This window comes from Suricata suricatta, chromosome 12, assembly GCF_006229205.1.
Source record: "Suricata suricatta isolate VVHF042 chromosome 12, meerkat_22Aug2017_6uvM2_HiC, whole genome shotgun sequence".
Lineage (NCBI taxonomy): Eukaryota > Metazoa > Chordata > Mammalia > Carnivora > Herpestidae > Suricata > Suricata suricatta.
The window spans coordinates 77971160-77984071 of NC_043711.1; the positions used below are offsets into that span (position 1 = coordinate 77971160).

At 41.5% G+C, this 12912-nt stretch overlaps 1 protein-coding gene across 2 annotated transcripts in view; it reads right to left on the reverse strand.

Moving 5' to 3' along the window:
• PTPRA (protein tyrosine phosphatase receptor type A) overlaps positions 1-12912 on the reverse strand; it is a 164653-nt gene extending 151741 nt beyond the window's left edge. For both annotated transcript variants that reach the window (XM_029916697.1, XM_029916696.1), the window contains exon 1: positions 12866-12912. The gene's annotated coding sequence lies outside the window, so the exon portion shown is untranslated. The remainder of the gene's footprint in view (positions 1-12865) is intronic.

The following is a 12912-nucleotide window of genomic DNA, read 5'->3' on the forward strand; positions in this document are numbered from 1 at the left end:
GGCCTAAGGGAACTGAGGAGTGGCCAGAGAGGGAGAGGAAAAAACAGGACAGTGTGTCACAGAACTTCTGGCAAGACAGTTGGAGGAGTAACTGTACAGTTTATAACATTTACTCCATTCTTTTCCCTCTCCCATCCTTTCTACATTTCCCATTTCCTCCTTAATTGGGTAAATGACATTACAACTCTGGAAGCAAAAGATAGGAACAACACAATGAGGTATATCATACCCACAGTACTAGTATTTTTGGTTAAGTTAGGATATGTGGTTTTTAAACGTTGGTAATTCAGATTCAGCTAATGAAAAGCACTGGAAGTCTTAAGAGAGTCTGCTTTACTAAATTGGTAAGTTTAACTCTCAGCATTGCTTGAGTGCCTAAGGAGATTCTGCTTGTTAAGGTGGTAACTCTGACCTATCAAGGACTGGTTGTGCTTGACAGACTGAATGTATAAAGGGATTTTAAACAGCTAAGGAAATTTAATTCCCTAACAAAGGAATATGGAGGAATTTAATCTGTTAAGCTTGAATTAACAGTAATTAAAGAGCAAGTAAACATTATTGGTCTTATTTCTATACAAAAATTACAATGCTTACAAGACCAACGGAAAATGAAAATTTTATTTGCCACTTAAATCAAATGAATATTAATTTAAACCCAAGTAATTTCAAGTAGTCCTTTCTGAGCACAAAAGCCCCACTCAGACATTAAAACAACACAGAGATAAGTGAGCTGCTCTGTTAACCACTACCTGCTCTACAAGAGCCTCCTTCAAAGTAGAACCTCTGAAAACTAAGTGTAACTGAGTTAAGTGTCAACTGTTTAAGCAATCTCTCCCACTAACACTGGAGAAACAACTGAACTCCACCTAACCCCACTCACCCGCAGGTAAGAACAGCACACCGCTCTCTGCCTTAACACTCACCCCCTTGATGAAACATAAAACGCTCATTCGATCCTTCAACATTAGCTGAAATGTCAAACTTAAGAAACACACCGGATGGGCATGTGCTATTTATGGAAGGCTTTACAAGTTTCATAGTACCTGGGGATGCCTCTGAAGAGGGTACTTGGAAGATGGGGGAGAATTACCTTTTATTGTGTATTTTTAATATGATGGGAATATTTTAACATGTACATGTACTAATTATTCAAATGCATACAAGATTTTAAATGAAGCAAAATTTAAAAATACACTGACTAAAAAACATAAAACCATGTTTGTTTGTTTGTTTAAAAAAAGAAAAACGGAGTGCCTAGGTGGCTCAGTCAGTTAATCATCTGACTCTGATTTCAGCTCAGATCATGACCTTGTGGTTTGTGGGATCAAGCCCCAAGTCAGGCTTCTTGCTAACACCATGGAGCCTGCTTGGGATTCTCTCTCTCCTCTCTCTCTGCCCCCCACCCCACTTGCTCCTGCGAACTCTCTCCTCTGCCAAACTAAATAAATAAACATTTAACATGACAAAAAACAAAAAACTTTTTCAGACTTGCCTCCTCTTCCTGGGTAGACAGCCTTGCCTCTCTAGACAGCCACTAATAAGAACCACTGCCTGAGAGGGTCACAGCTGCTGCCAACAGCACTACTGCTAACTGGGTATGAACTACAAGACGAAAAAGAGTCTTTTATGACTAGCAGCAACTAGTAGCAAGACACTGGGCCAGGCTAGCACCGCAGACTGGGTAAAGAGAGACACCCCAGCTGGAAGTCACTGTGAATTTAGCCCGTTAACAAAGTAAGCAGGTTCAGTCGGGCAGTAAGGAGCACCGAAGAGCAGTGGTCTCACAGAGAAAGCAGACAGAGGTACTAAATCAGGGACTGGCCTCACTCCCTGAGAGGTGAGTAAAGCTTCACATCACTGGAGACATGGAGAGGACCACCAGAAGAACAGAAGCATCCCTGTATGAGCTCCACCACCCCTCCCCCAGTTCCTTTTAGAAGAGAACAGTTGAAAGTCCTGGAACTATTCCACATTGCTCTGGTAACAGTACTGCTGATACATCAATGGAAGACATTCTCTTTATTAACAGGCAGTATTAATGTATTTACAGCATTATATTAAGTCACCGGTCAACCAATGTTTGAAAGCTAATTGCTGGTTAAGCTACCTGTCAATCAATATTTGAGACTTGCACAATTCATCATAGTGAGGTTTCAAATTCTTCCCACACACAGAAGCTCAGTTCATTGACAATCATCTCTTCTAAAAAGCCAGGATTCTGGAACCCTACTAATATTTCTATTGCTTAAATCATACTTACCAGCAATTTCCCATCCCCATCACTATCCCCACTCCCCCTATCCCAAACCAGTCCAGAATGTCATCATTCCCGGCCAAATCTGCTCTAACAATCACCAAATTAGTCTCTATACTCTGCCCAGCTCATTCTCCACTGTAATGACAAACCTTCTGACTACACACCAGCCAATCAATCAATGTGCACATCCCCAACAAATGCTCACCTACACACATGACAAAGGTACTAATATATGTGATTGCTACAAAGCATTCATTTTCAAATGTAACAAAATAATGATCACAAGAATGATTTCTATATGGGTAAGTATAAAAACTATTACTATCACTAAAATATTAATATTAAACTTATTTTTAAAATATTCATGTGATCCATAACCAAATATTTCTCACCATGCTTGAAAAACCTCATCCTAATACTTGATGACAGAGCAATCTAAAACCTCGTCTCAAGGGTGCCTGGGTGGCTCAGTGGTTAAGCGACCGGCTTCAGCTCAGGTCATGATCTCACAGTTTGTGGGTTCAAGCCCTGTGTCAGGCTCTATGCTGATAGCTCAGAGCCTGGAGCCTGCTTCGGATTCTGTGTTTCCCTCTCTCTCTGAGCCTCTCCCTTTCATGCTATTTCTCTCTGTCTCAATAATAAATAAAGAAATTTTTAAAAAAATTAAAGCTCATCTCAAATCAATGCGTGGCTAATGGCTATCACAGCCAAGAAGGAATATGGGTCCAAAAGGAAGGAGCACTACAGCAGTGCTTACTAAATCATGATACTTCTTTTTCCAACCCCAACCATTATACAAACATTTCCCTTTAAATATGGCTGGCAAATGTCCATCTCCCTGATAGAATTCTCTTGAAAACTAATCAGAAGATGTTACATTTTGCATTCCTAACAAATGGATTTGAAACTCTACTAAAAGTATTCACTTAAAGTATTTTCTTTAACTTTTTACTATAGAAATTTTAAAACACACCAAAAAAGTGCAAAGTCTATAATAAACTCTTTTATACCTATATCCAGCTTTGGTAACTATCAAAATATGGCAAATCATCTATAAATGACCAAACACAATGACTTATTATTTTTTAAGTCTATTTATTTTGAGAGAGCATGCACACACATGCATACGAACAGGGGAGGGGCAAGGAGAGAGAGGAAGAGACAGAATCCCAAACAGGTTCCGTGCTGTCAGTGCAGAGCCCTATGTAGGGCTCGATCCCACAAACTGAGCTGGACACACAACTGACTGAGCCACCCAGGTGGCCCCAGAATGAATTTTTTTTTTTAATGTTTTTATTTATTTTTGAGAGGGACAGAGTGAGAGTGGGGGAGGGGCAGAGAGAGAGAGAGAGAGAGAGAGAGAGAGAGAGAGAGAAGCCAAAGCAGGCTCCCAGCTCTGAGCTGTCACCACAGAGCTGGAGGCAAGGCTCGAACTCAGAGAACTGTGAGATCATGACCTGAGCTAAACAAAGTTGGACACTTAACCAACTGAGCCACCCGGGTACTCCCACGATGAATTATTTTAAAACAATTTTGAGACATCCTATTATTTCATCCATAAATACTCCAGTACTTATTTTGCCTTTTAATAGAACTCCAATACTATTACCATATTTTAAAATAATTATAATTGTTTAAAAATCATCGAATATATAATGATATTCAAATTACTGCCAATGGTTTCATAAATATCTTTTTACAGTTGATTTATATGAAACAGGATCTAAACAAGACTACATATTACACTGAGTTAATGTCTCAAGTCTTTTCTAATCTGTAATAATTCTCCTTTTTTTTTGCATTATTTGAAGTAACTGGGTGTATCTATAGAATTTCTCACAGTATGATTTTCTAACTACATTCTGTAAACTCATTGTTAGATCTAGAAATTTAATAAGAGTCGGATTTGACTTTATTTTGTTTGGGGGAGAATATTTCACGAATGGTGTTATGTTTTTCCTACTGTACAACACTGGAGGAGCATAAGGTTTAGCTGTATCCATTTTGCAAGTGCCATGACTAATCATAAGACTGTCAGTCTGATCCTTCTATTATAAAGTTCCCTAATGGTTTTAACAACCCCTGATGATCAATGTCTAGGTCCTTTATTTCATTAGATCATCTGGAAATTTTTTAGAAATACATCTGGAGATTTTTATCAGATAACAAATTTATGTTTCCAAGTTTTTCATGTGTTGAGTTATGAGAGGTTTTTATAGGTGCAACAAAATAACAATGACATCATGAATCATCAGGGAAACGCAAATAAGAACCACAATGAGATACCACTTCACACCCACTAAGATAGCTTCATCAAGAAGACAGGGGGGCACTTGGCTTGCTCAGCCAGTGGAGCCCCCAATTCTTGATCTCAGGGTTGTGAATTTCAACCCCACATTGGGTATGGAGTCTCCTTAAAAAAAAAAACAAAAAAAACAAGCGCTGTTGAGGGTATGGAGACAGAACCCTCACACTGCTGCTAGGAACTGTAAAATGGCACATCTGCTTTAGAAAACAGTTTGGGCAGCTCCTCTAAAAGTTAAAGAGCTTTTACCATTTAACCCAGCAATTCAACTCCCAAGTATGTACCCAAGAGAAACTAAAACATATGTCCACAAAGAAACTTGTACATGTTCAGGACAGCATTATTCATAATAGGCAAAAAGTGGAAACAATCCAAATGTTCACTAACCGATTAACGGATAAACAAAATGTGGTATATTCATATAATGGAACACTGTATCATTCAGATACAAAAAGCAATTAAGTACCAATACATACTACAACACCTTGGGGCGCCTGGGTGGTTCAGTTGGTTAAGCATCCAACCTTCAGCTCACGTCATGATCTCACAGTCCATGGGTTCGAGCCCCATGTCGGGCTCTGTGCTGACAGCTCAGAGCCTGGAGCCTGCTTCGAATTCTGTTTGTCTGTCTGTCTGTCTGTCTGTCTCTCTCTCTGCCCCTCCCCCACTCACTCTCTGACTCTCTCTCAAAATAACATAAAGACATAAAAAAAATTTTTTTAATGAAATAAATCTTTACTTGAAGAGACAGATTAAGGATATTAATTTGCCAGGTAGCACACACAGAAAAAGTCAGCAATTTTTTTGTAAAAGAAAAATGTATAACATCAACACTACAACATACCCAACAAATGATAACCTGCCTCAAAGTCCATGAAGAGACAGTGAATTAATTTCATCCTTTTATTCAGTCAAAGCCAACTGCTCTATCAGTAGTTTACATTTAGACAATTATTCCACACAGCAGTGTCATGAAGGCAATCATTTACTATTAAGAATATGTCTTCTTCAGTACAATCTTCCTCCAGTAGCTCACAAAAGATGTACTTTGGGGTGGGGGTAGGGTGATGTAATTATTAAAAGAAAACCTAGCAAATACTAAGACATGATACAAGCTTCTATATTTTTATAACCACATATATAGCAAACCTCCCACACAAAAAAATTTGTCCTAATATTGTTCAAACCTTCAGCAACATTTTCTATTCATCATACAAGAGAATTTGCTGAAAAAGGAATGCATTTTGGTCTCTTGACATATTGTTTCCATACTCTTTTTTTTAAAGGAAGCCATTTGGGGGGTGGGGCACAACAGGAAGAACCTGTCAGTGGTATGTGTCTTTTTGTCTTCCATAAGAACAAGAAACCTCAAAATATATACTTCAATCACTAGGTTAATAAAGTTGTGTAAAGCCTCTGATTCAATAGCCTATGACTTTAAACATCACTTGAAAAAGAAAAATGTAGAGCTTCTCTTTATGTTCCATATGCTTAGTTTTCAAATGTCTTGGTACTAATGAGAGCCTTGTATTTCATTATTTCATATCTCAGGGTTCTACCTACTCTTAAAAAACGAGATTCCCATCAATGACAGAGGATGTAAATTCATGCTTTAAATAGGCCTCTTGATACTTTGCAATATATTTAAGGGCTGACTTATTTAATCGGATTTAATAGCTCACCAAGAGTTTGTAAGAGCTGAACAAGGGTCAGTTCTGCATTGTTTGTGCTTGCATTATTCATATTTTCTTCAGTCGCTGGTTTCTCTGCAGAAATTGCTTTAAACCACTAGTCCATTTTGTGAAGGTTAGTTTAATAAAAACTAACAAACTGTTATCAATGGTGTAATACACTGAAAGCAAATGTATGATTATGGACCTGCTTGCTCAGGGCCGAACTCCCTGCTCCTCCTTCAGGACACCCAAAGTTCTACAGTTAACACATTAACACTGACTTACAGACCCAAGAAGATGCCAGTGACAATACCTAAATTTAACACTTTATCATTTTATAGGTAAAAATGATAAAAAGCTCTAAAATTTTCTTCCAGCATCCCAGTGAATCATCTTACCTACCCCATTTTGAAAACTACCAGCTCCAGATTGCAGCAATAGTGAAATTTTTACAACTACAAATCCGATTAGTTCACTCTCCTCCTTATAATCCTATACTGGCTGGCTTAGCTCTGCCTTCAGGATAAAGTCAAAAATCCTTGCATGTCACTCATACAGGGCCCTTTGACTCTGGCTCCTGCCTCTCTCTAGCCCAGTAGTTCTCAGCCCTGGCTGCATATTGAACTCACTGGGGGAGTTAAAAAATACACATTCCCAGGTCCCACCGTAGACCTATTAAATCAAAATACCTGGGGGTGGGGTATTTGCATCCCTGGTCTTTTAAGTCCCTCAGGTGAATCTACAGTGTGGTCAGTGGGCCAGTTTGGAGCACTACCCCTCTTCCTCACAAAGGCCCCAATTAGGCTTTGCTACGCTAAATGTGATCCATTCGCCCACAGCAGCATCTGCCTCACCAGGGAGCTGGTTAGTTATGCAGGATTCCAAGTCCCACTCTAGACCTACTGAATCAGGACTTGGCATTTTAACAGGGTCCCCCACCACCACCACGACCACAGTTCATGTGAACATTCAAGTTAGAGAAACAATGCCCTAAGTTACTAACCCCTCCCCACCTCAGGGCCTTTGTAAATTTTTAAGAACTGCCTAACACTGAACTTTTCTGGCATTAGCTCCCAAATGTGAAAGGACATACATCACATCCACGTTACTCTAGGAGAGCCCCAGCTCCCGGCACAATGTCTAGTATTCTCAGTTGAACAACATCTAGTCTTGTGTTTCATACCTAAATTTCCACAATATTTCTGACCTATTAACCATGTCTTTCCTCAAAAACAAGCTGCTTTTAGAGACGCCTGGGTGGCTCAGTCAGTTGAGTGTCTGATTTTACTCAGGTCATGGTATCGCAGTTCGTGGGTTTGGGCCCCACATCAGGCTCGCTGCTGTCAGCACGAAGCCCACTTCAGATCCTCTGTCTCCATCTTTCTCTGCCCTGCCCCTGTTCATGCTCGCTCTCTCTCTCAAAAATAAAAAACATTGGGGGGAAAGAGTTGTCTTTAAATACATAACTTTTGAATAGGATATGTAACAGAGCACTGTACTTATTTCAAAATCTAAATAAGCTACTGGTCTCTTTCTAGAGAAGTGTAAATTAAACCTAATTCAAAGTACCATTACATTCTAGTTAAATTAGTAAGATCAAATATTAGCTTTTGTTTGCTATCGCATTGACTGGATTGTCAGGAAACAGGGCCACATGAATTGCTGAATGTTATAATTTAGTGCAGCCTTTCCAGATAGCAATTTGGCACTGGAGCCATAACCTAACTCAATGAACCCATTTTAGAGGCAAGAGTCCAAAAAAACAATCCAAAAGAAGTATTTGAACAAAGATGCTCAAAAGGATCATTTATGGGGCACCTGGCTGGCTTAATCAGTAGAGGATGCAAGTCTTGATCTTGGGGTTGTGAGCTTGAGCCCCAAGATGGATGCAGAGATCACTTAAAAATAAAATATTAAATAAAGTATCATTTATAATAGTAAAAAGAATAAAGGAAAAATTTTAAAAGACTGCACAAACTACAGTTATCAATGCATAGATTACTATTCTGCTATTTAAATTAGATACATAAACGAGGGGCACCTGGGTGGCTCAGTCAGTTGACCAACTGACTCTTGATTTCAGTTCAGGTCAGGATCTCAAGGTTAGTGAGATGGAGCCCAACCTCAGCCTCTGAGCTGAGCATGGAGCCTGTTTAAGATTCTCTTTCTCTCTTCCTCTGTCCCTCTCCCCTGTTTGTGCTCCCTCTCTCTAAAATAAAAAAAAATTATTAAAAATTTAAAAACACATATAAATTAGATACATAAATGAGTATAAAATATTTGATGGTCTTCAAGAATCCAAAAACCATATTCCATGTATACAGACTATAAAAAAAAAAAGCTATGCCTGTATACTGACACAAATAGATGTGACTTTAAATGTAGGAAAGCCTGCCTGGCTTAGTCAATAGAGCATGTAACTCTCAATCTCAAAGGCTGAGTTCAAGCCCCACTGTTGGGTGCGGAGCCTACTTAAAAATAAATGAATACATAAAGTAAATATAGTTTGGGTCGGGGGGGGGGGGGGGAGCTAAATAGGGGATGAGGATTAAGGAGTGCACTTGTGATAAGTGCCAAGTGATGCATGGAGTTGATGAATCAATATACTGTACACCGGGGGCACGTAGGTGGCTCAGTCAGTTAAGCGTCCCATGATCCCATGGTTCTTAGGTTCGAGCCCTGCATGGGGCTCTGTGCTGAGAGTTCAGAGCCTGGAACCTGTTTCAAATTCTGTGTCTCCCTGTCTCTCTGTCTCAAAAAAAAAAAAAAAAGATTAAAAAGAATTAAAAATATATGTATATGTTGTACACGTGAAACTAATATAACACTGTATGTTAACTAGAATTAAGATAAAAACTTACAAAAATAAAGCAAATACAATTTTACATTTAAACTTTTACAATTTAATAAATTCTCTTTTCTATAGAGAATATATATACACGTATTTTTAGGTAAACACTATGCCCAACGTGGGGCTTGAACTCATGACCCTGAGAGCAAGAGTTGCATGTTAGAACATGCACTAACCACTAAGCCAGCCAGGCATCCCTATAGAGAATATATTAAAACAAATTTTAATGTTGGGTTATTTACAGGTTTGCTGTTCAGTTTTATCATGTTAGCGTTATATAGTGCTATATTTGTTGTACTCAGTCTCACTAAAAACATATTTCTTCACCTTTGGTATTTGGGAACATTTATTAGTTACTGCACTAGAAGTAAAAAGACAAGATTCTGTATTTGGCTAGCTTCCTGCTTATAACTCAAATTCAAACTTCACCTGCAGCTCATTTTTTCCACAGGAAGGTGGAGACAAATAATGCAACAATGTTTACAAATCAATTCTGAGGGCCTCCAGTGAAAGCTGCTGGACAAATACAAATATCAGAACTACTTAAAAACAACCACTACCCACACTGACAAGTCACACAAGGCACTTATCCTTCAGAGCCTCAATGTCTCCCTCCATAAGCCAAAAGAAATCAGTTAGAATCACATGGGGGAAAGAGGGAAAGGAGGTGAAGGAACAGTAGGCTTAGGATAGCTGAAAAGCATCCCAGGTGATCCTGATGTACACACGCTGATGAAGATCCATGGAGACTCATTTGCATTTTGGGAGGAGAATGACTGAGTTAGTACAACCCCCTTGAAAAGGTGGTGATTCGGCTATCTGTCTGAAAACTTTAAATGTACATATATTCTTTGACCCCGTAATTCCACTCCTAGAAATACATTGTTCAGATAATTTTACACATAAGCTCCTAACAAAGTACTATGTACAAAGACATTCACTGTAACACTGCAATAGAAAAACCTGGAAACTTAAATGTTGCTTAAGGCAAAGACTAGTTACAAATTATGATGCAGCCATACAATGAAAAAAGTTTAAAATGTCAACAGAAAGAACGAACAGCTTTATATCTACAAATATGGAACAACTTCCTAAATATGCTAAGGAAAAAGGAAAAAGGTGTGACTGGTATGTACAACGGGGGGGAGGACTATGGATTGGTAGACACGTGTTTATAAAGGAACAGGGTCTATGTAAGGCCACAGAAACTGGAAACTTCAGCCATCTCTGGAGAAAGAGGGGTGGGAGGCAGACTTATGTTCTATATTCCCTTTTACACTGCTGGAGTTTTTTCTCACATGTATTTATCTTTTCCCAAAATTGAGGATTCTCTGTAGGCCTCCCTCTGAGTCTAAGAGGCTATCGTTCTGCCTCTGTGGGGCTTGGCCATAGCCTCCCAAATTGCAGTGGCATCAGCATCTGGCCTCACAGCGCCCCTACGTGACCTTTCCAAAGCCCAGTCAGCCCAGGTCCCTGATGGTCTTTAAAATCCTCGCCACTGCCCAAACAAAAAACAGCACATACAGCCCTGCAAGCTCACGCTAATCTCATCTCCCACCCTTCTCCCCTCTACCCAATCCGGTTGTCTAACCTCTCCCTGCTCCCCCAAGGATAGTGGATTCCTTCCACCTCCAAGCCCTCCTGTGCTGCTCCTTCTCTCCTACACCCCGTCTACCACACACAAACTCGTATGTATCCTTCATGACCCAAAGACCCCTCCCAGGAGAGCTCTCTTGGACCACTCAGAGAAGGAATGCTCTCTGTGCAGCGTGGCAGACACTCTAGAACTAGACTGCCAAGGTTCGAATACTGACTATTCCGTCATCTGCCCACTTTAGGGCCTCAGTTTCCACCCTCGTCAAATAGGAATAAGCTCCTACTTGGGCTGTTGAAAGGATTAAATAAGATAATTCATAGAGTGCATTTACTACATAGTCTCTCACAAGACAAATAAAGTAAGTACTATTATTATCCCATTCTCACAGCACTTGTGATGTATCTGTATTCACCTTACCTGTACTGTGAGCTCCTAAAAGGTAAAGATTTGACTTCCTTGTATCCCAAGCACTTCAAATGGCAAACAGAAGGTACATGAATGCCTTTACTTAAATCGGAAGACTGGCTTTTCTGGTTCTGAATTTCATCCAGATGGTAAATAAGTGGCTAAAAGGTACCCAGCAAACAGCCTCCTGGATCCCATATACCTTCCAACGCACACATTGGCCAGGTGAAAAAGGACCAGGGTGCTTTGGGGCTTTCAGAGACAGGCAGGCAGACTAGAGACCAGAATGATGTGAGACCTGCCAGTTCCAGCGTACTGACTACTTATGGGGACCAGACGAAACGGACACGGGAGATGGGCAATCTGAGATGCCAAGAGTCCTCGGTGGGCCGGAGACTCCAAGCAGGCCTCCAGGAAACACCCCGGAAAAGATCCTCTCTGGAGATGGGTATCTGGAAGCACACAGAGACAAGATAGCTAAGGGGAAAGAGATGGCATGTGACCCACAAGACAACCGAGAGGAAGAGCCCTCGTAGCAGGGCAGGTGGAAGTAAAGACGCCGCTCCTGGCCTCAAGAAGCTTCTCAAAGAAGAAGATCTTTGGACAAAGAGGCAGAACTTGGCAGGTGAAGGTGGGGAGGAGAGAAGATCGCAAGAGCAAAGGCAGCCCAATGTGTGAAGAGGCAGTCCAGCAGCTCAGGGCAGCGAGGGGGGAGGCAAAGGAGAGTCGAAGGATTTAGCAAATTCGAATGGCAAGACTGTCCAGGGCCTTGCGCGATTTGATAAGGCATCTTGGGCTTCATTCATCCCGTGGGAAAAGGAGAGCGAGGAGTTTCTAAGTAAACAAGTGACAGCATCAGATCCCTGTTTTGAAGGAGTGGCCAGGCAGGAAGAAGTTCGCCCATCTTCCACCCTCCGCTCTCCTCGCCCACCATCTTCTGGTTCTAGGGCTGCCTCAATGCCAAGCAGGTGCCTAGTGAACACATCTCCTGGGAGATGTGACCGTTCCTGGAGCGTGAATCCCAACCCTGGGAAAAGCTTTCTGAAGGCATTTACCCTCCCTGCCTAGGGAGGGTCGGAACATTCCTCCTTTCAGTCTGACAAACATCATCACTGATATTTAAATAAAACAAAAAACAAACAAACAAACAAAAAAAAACCAGCTCTGCCATTATTATTTTTATCTTCAGGAAATACAATCGGAAGCTTATTTTCCAAAAAGCCAATATTTATTTTATTTACCAAAAGCAAAATGGAAGGACATCTGCATTCCCAATTGGCTCATTCTGAATTCTGGGCAGCTCTGAGCCCCTATTTCCCTTCTTAAGCAGCCTCAACAGTTGAGAGTGGGCGGAGAAGAGGGGGGCCTGGGACAGGGGCCAGGGGGGTTTAAGGGAAAGAAAAGTTGGTCTCTGCAAGAGCAAATTTTCTCATGCCAGGAGTTTTCCTCTTTCTCCCCATTAAATGGCCCTGAGCAAATTCTGTTCTCCCCGTTCCAAGTTTCTCCGTTCAGAATGAACTATGGCAGCGCCCTGGCCTTGCCCCAGAAGGACGCACGCGAAGTTCCCGGGCAGTCGAGAGGGGTCGGCGCCCTGTCCGGCACGTTTCCGGGGACCCCCCTCCCTCCTGACAGCGCTAGGACACGGGGTCCCACTAGAGCCGCCTGAAGGGTTCTGCCCGGAAAAGAGGGGCTGGGGCTCCGGCCCGCGCCCGGGAGCCGCTCCCCCTCCCCTTGCGGAGCCCACCGGGGCGGCGGCGGCGGCGGCGCGAGCACTCACCGAGTCCGGCGCTGGGCGGGACCGCTGAGAACGAGGACGGCGGCTCC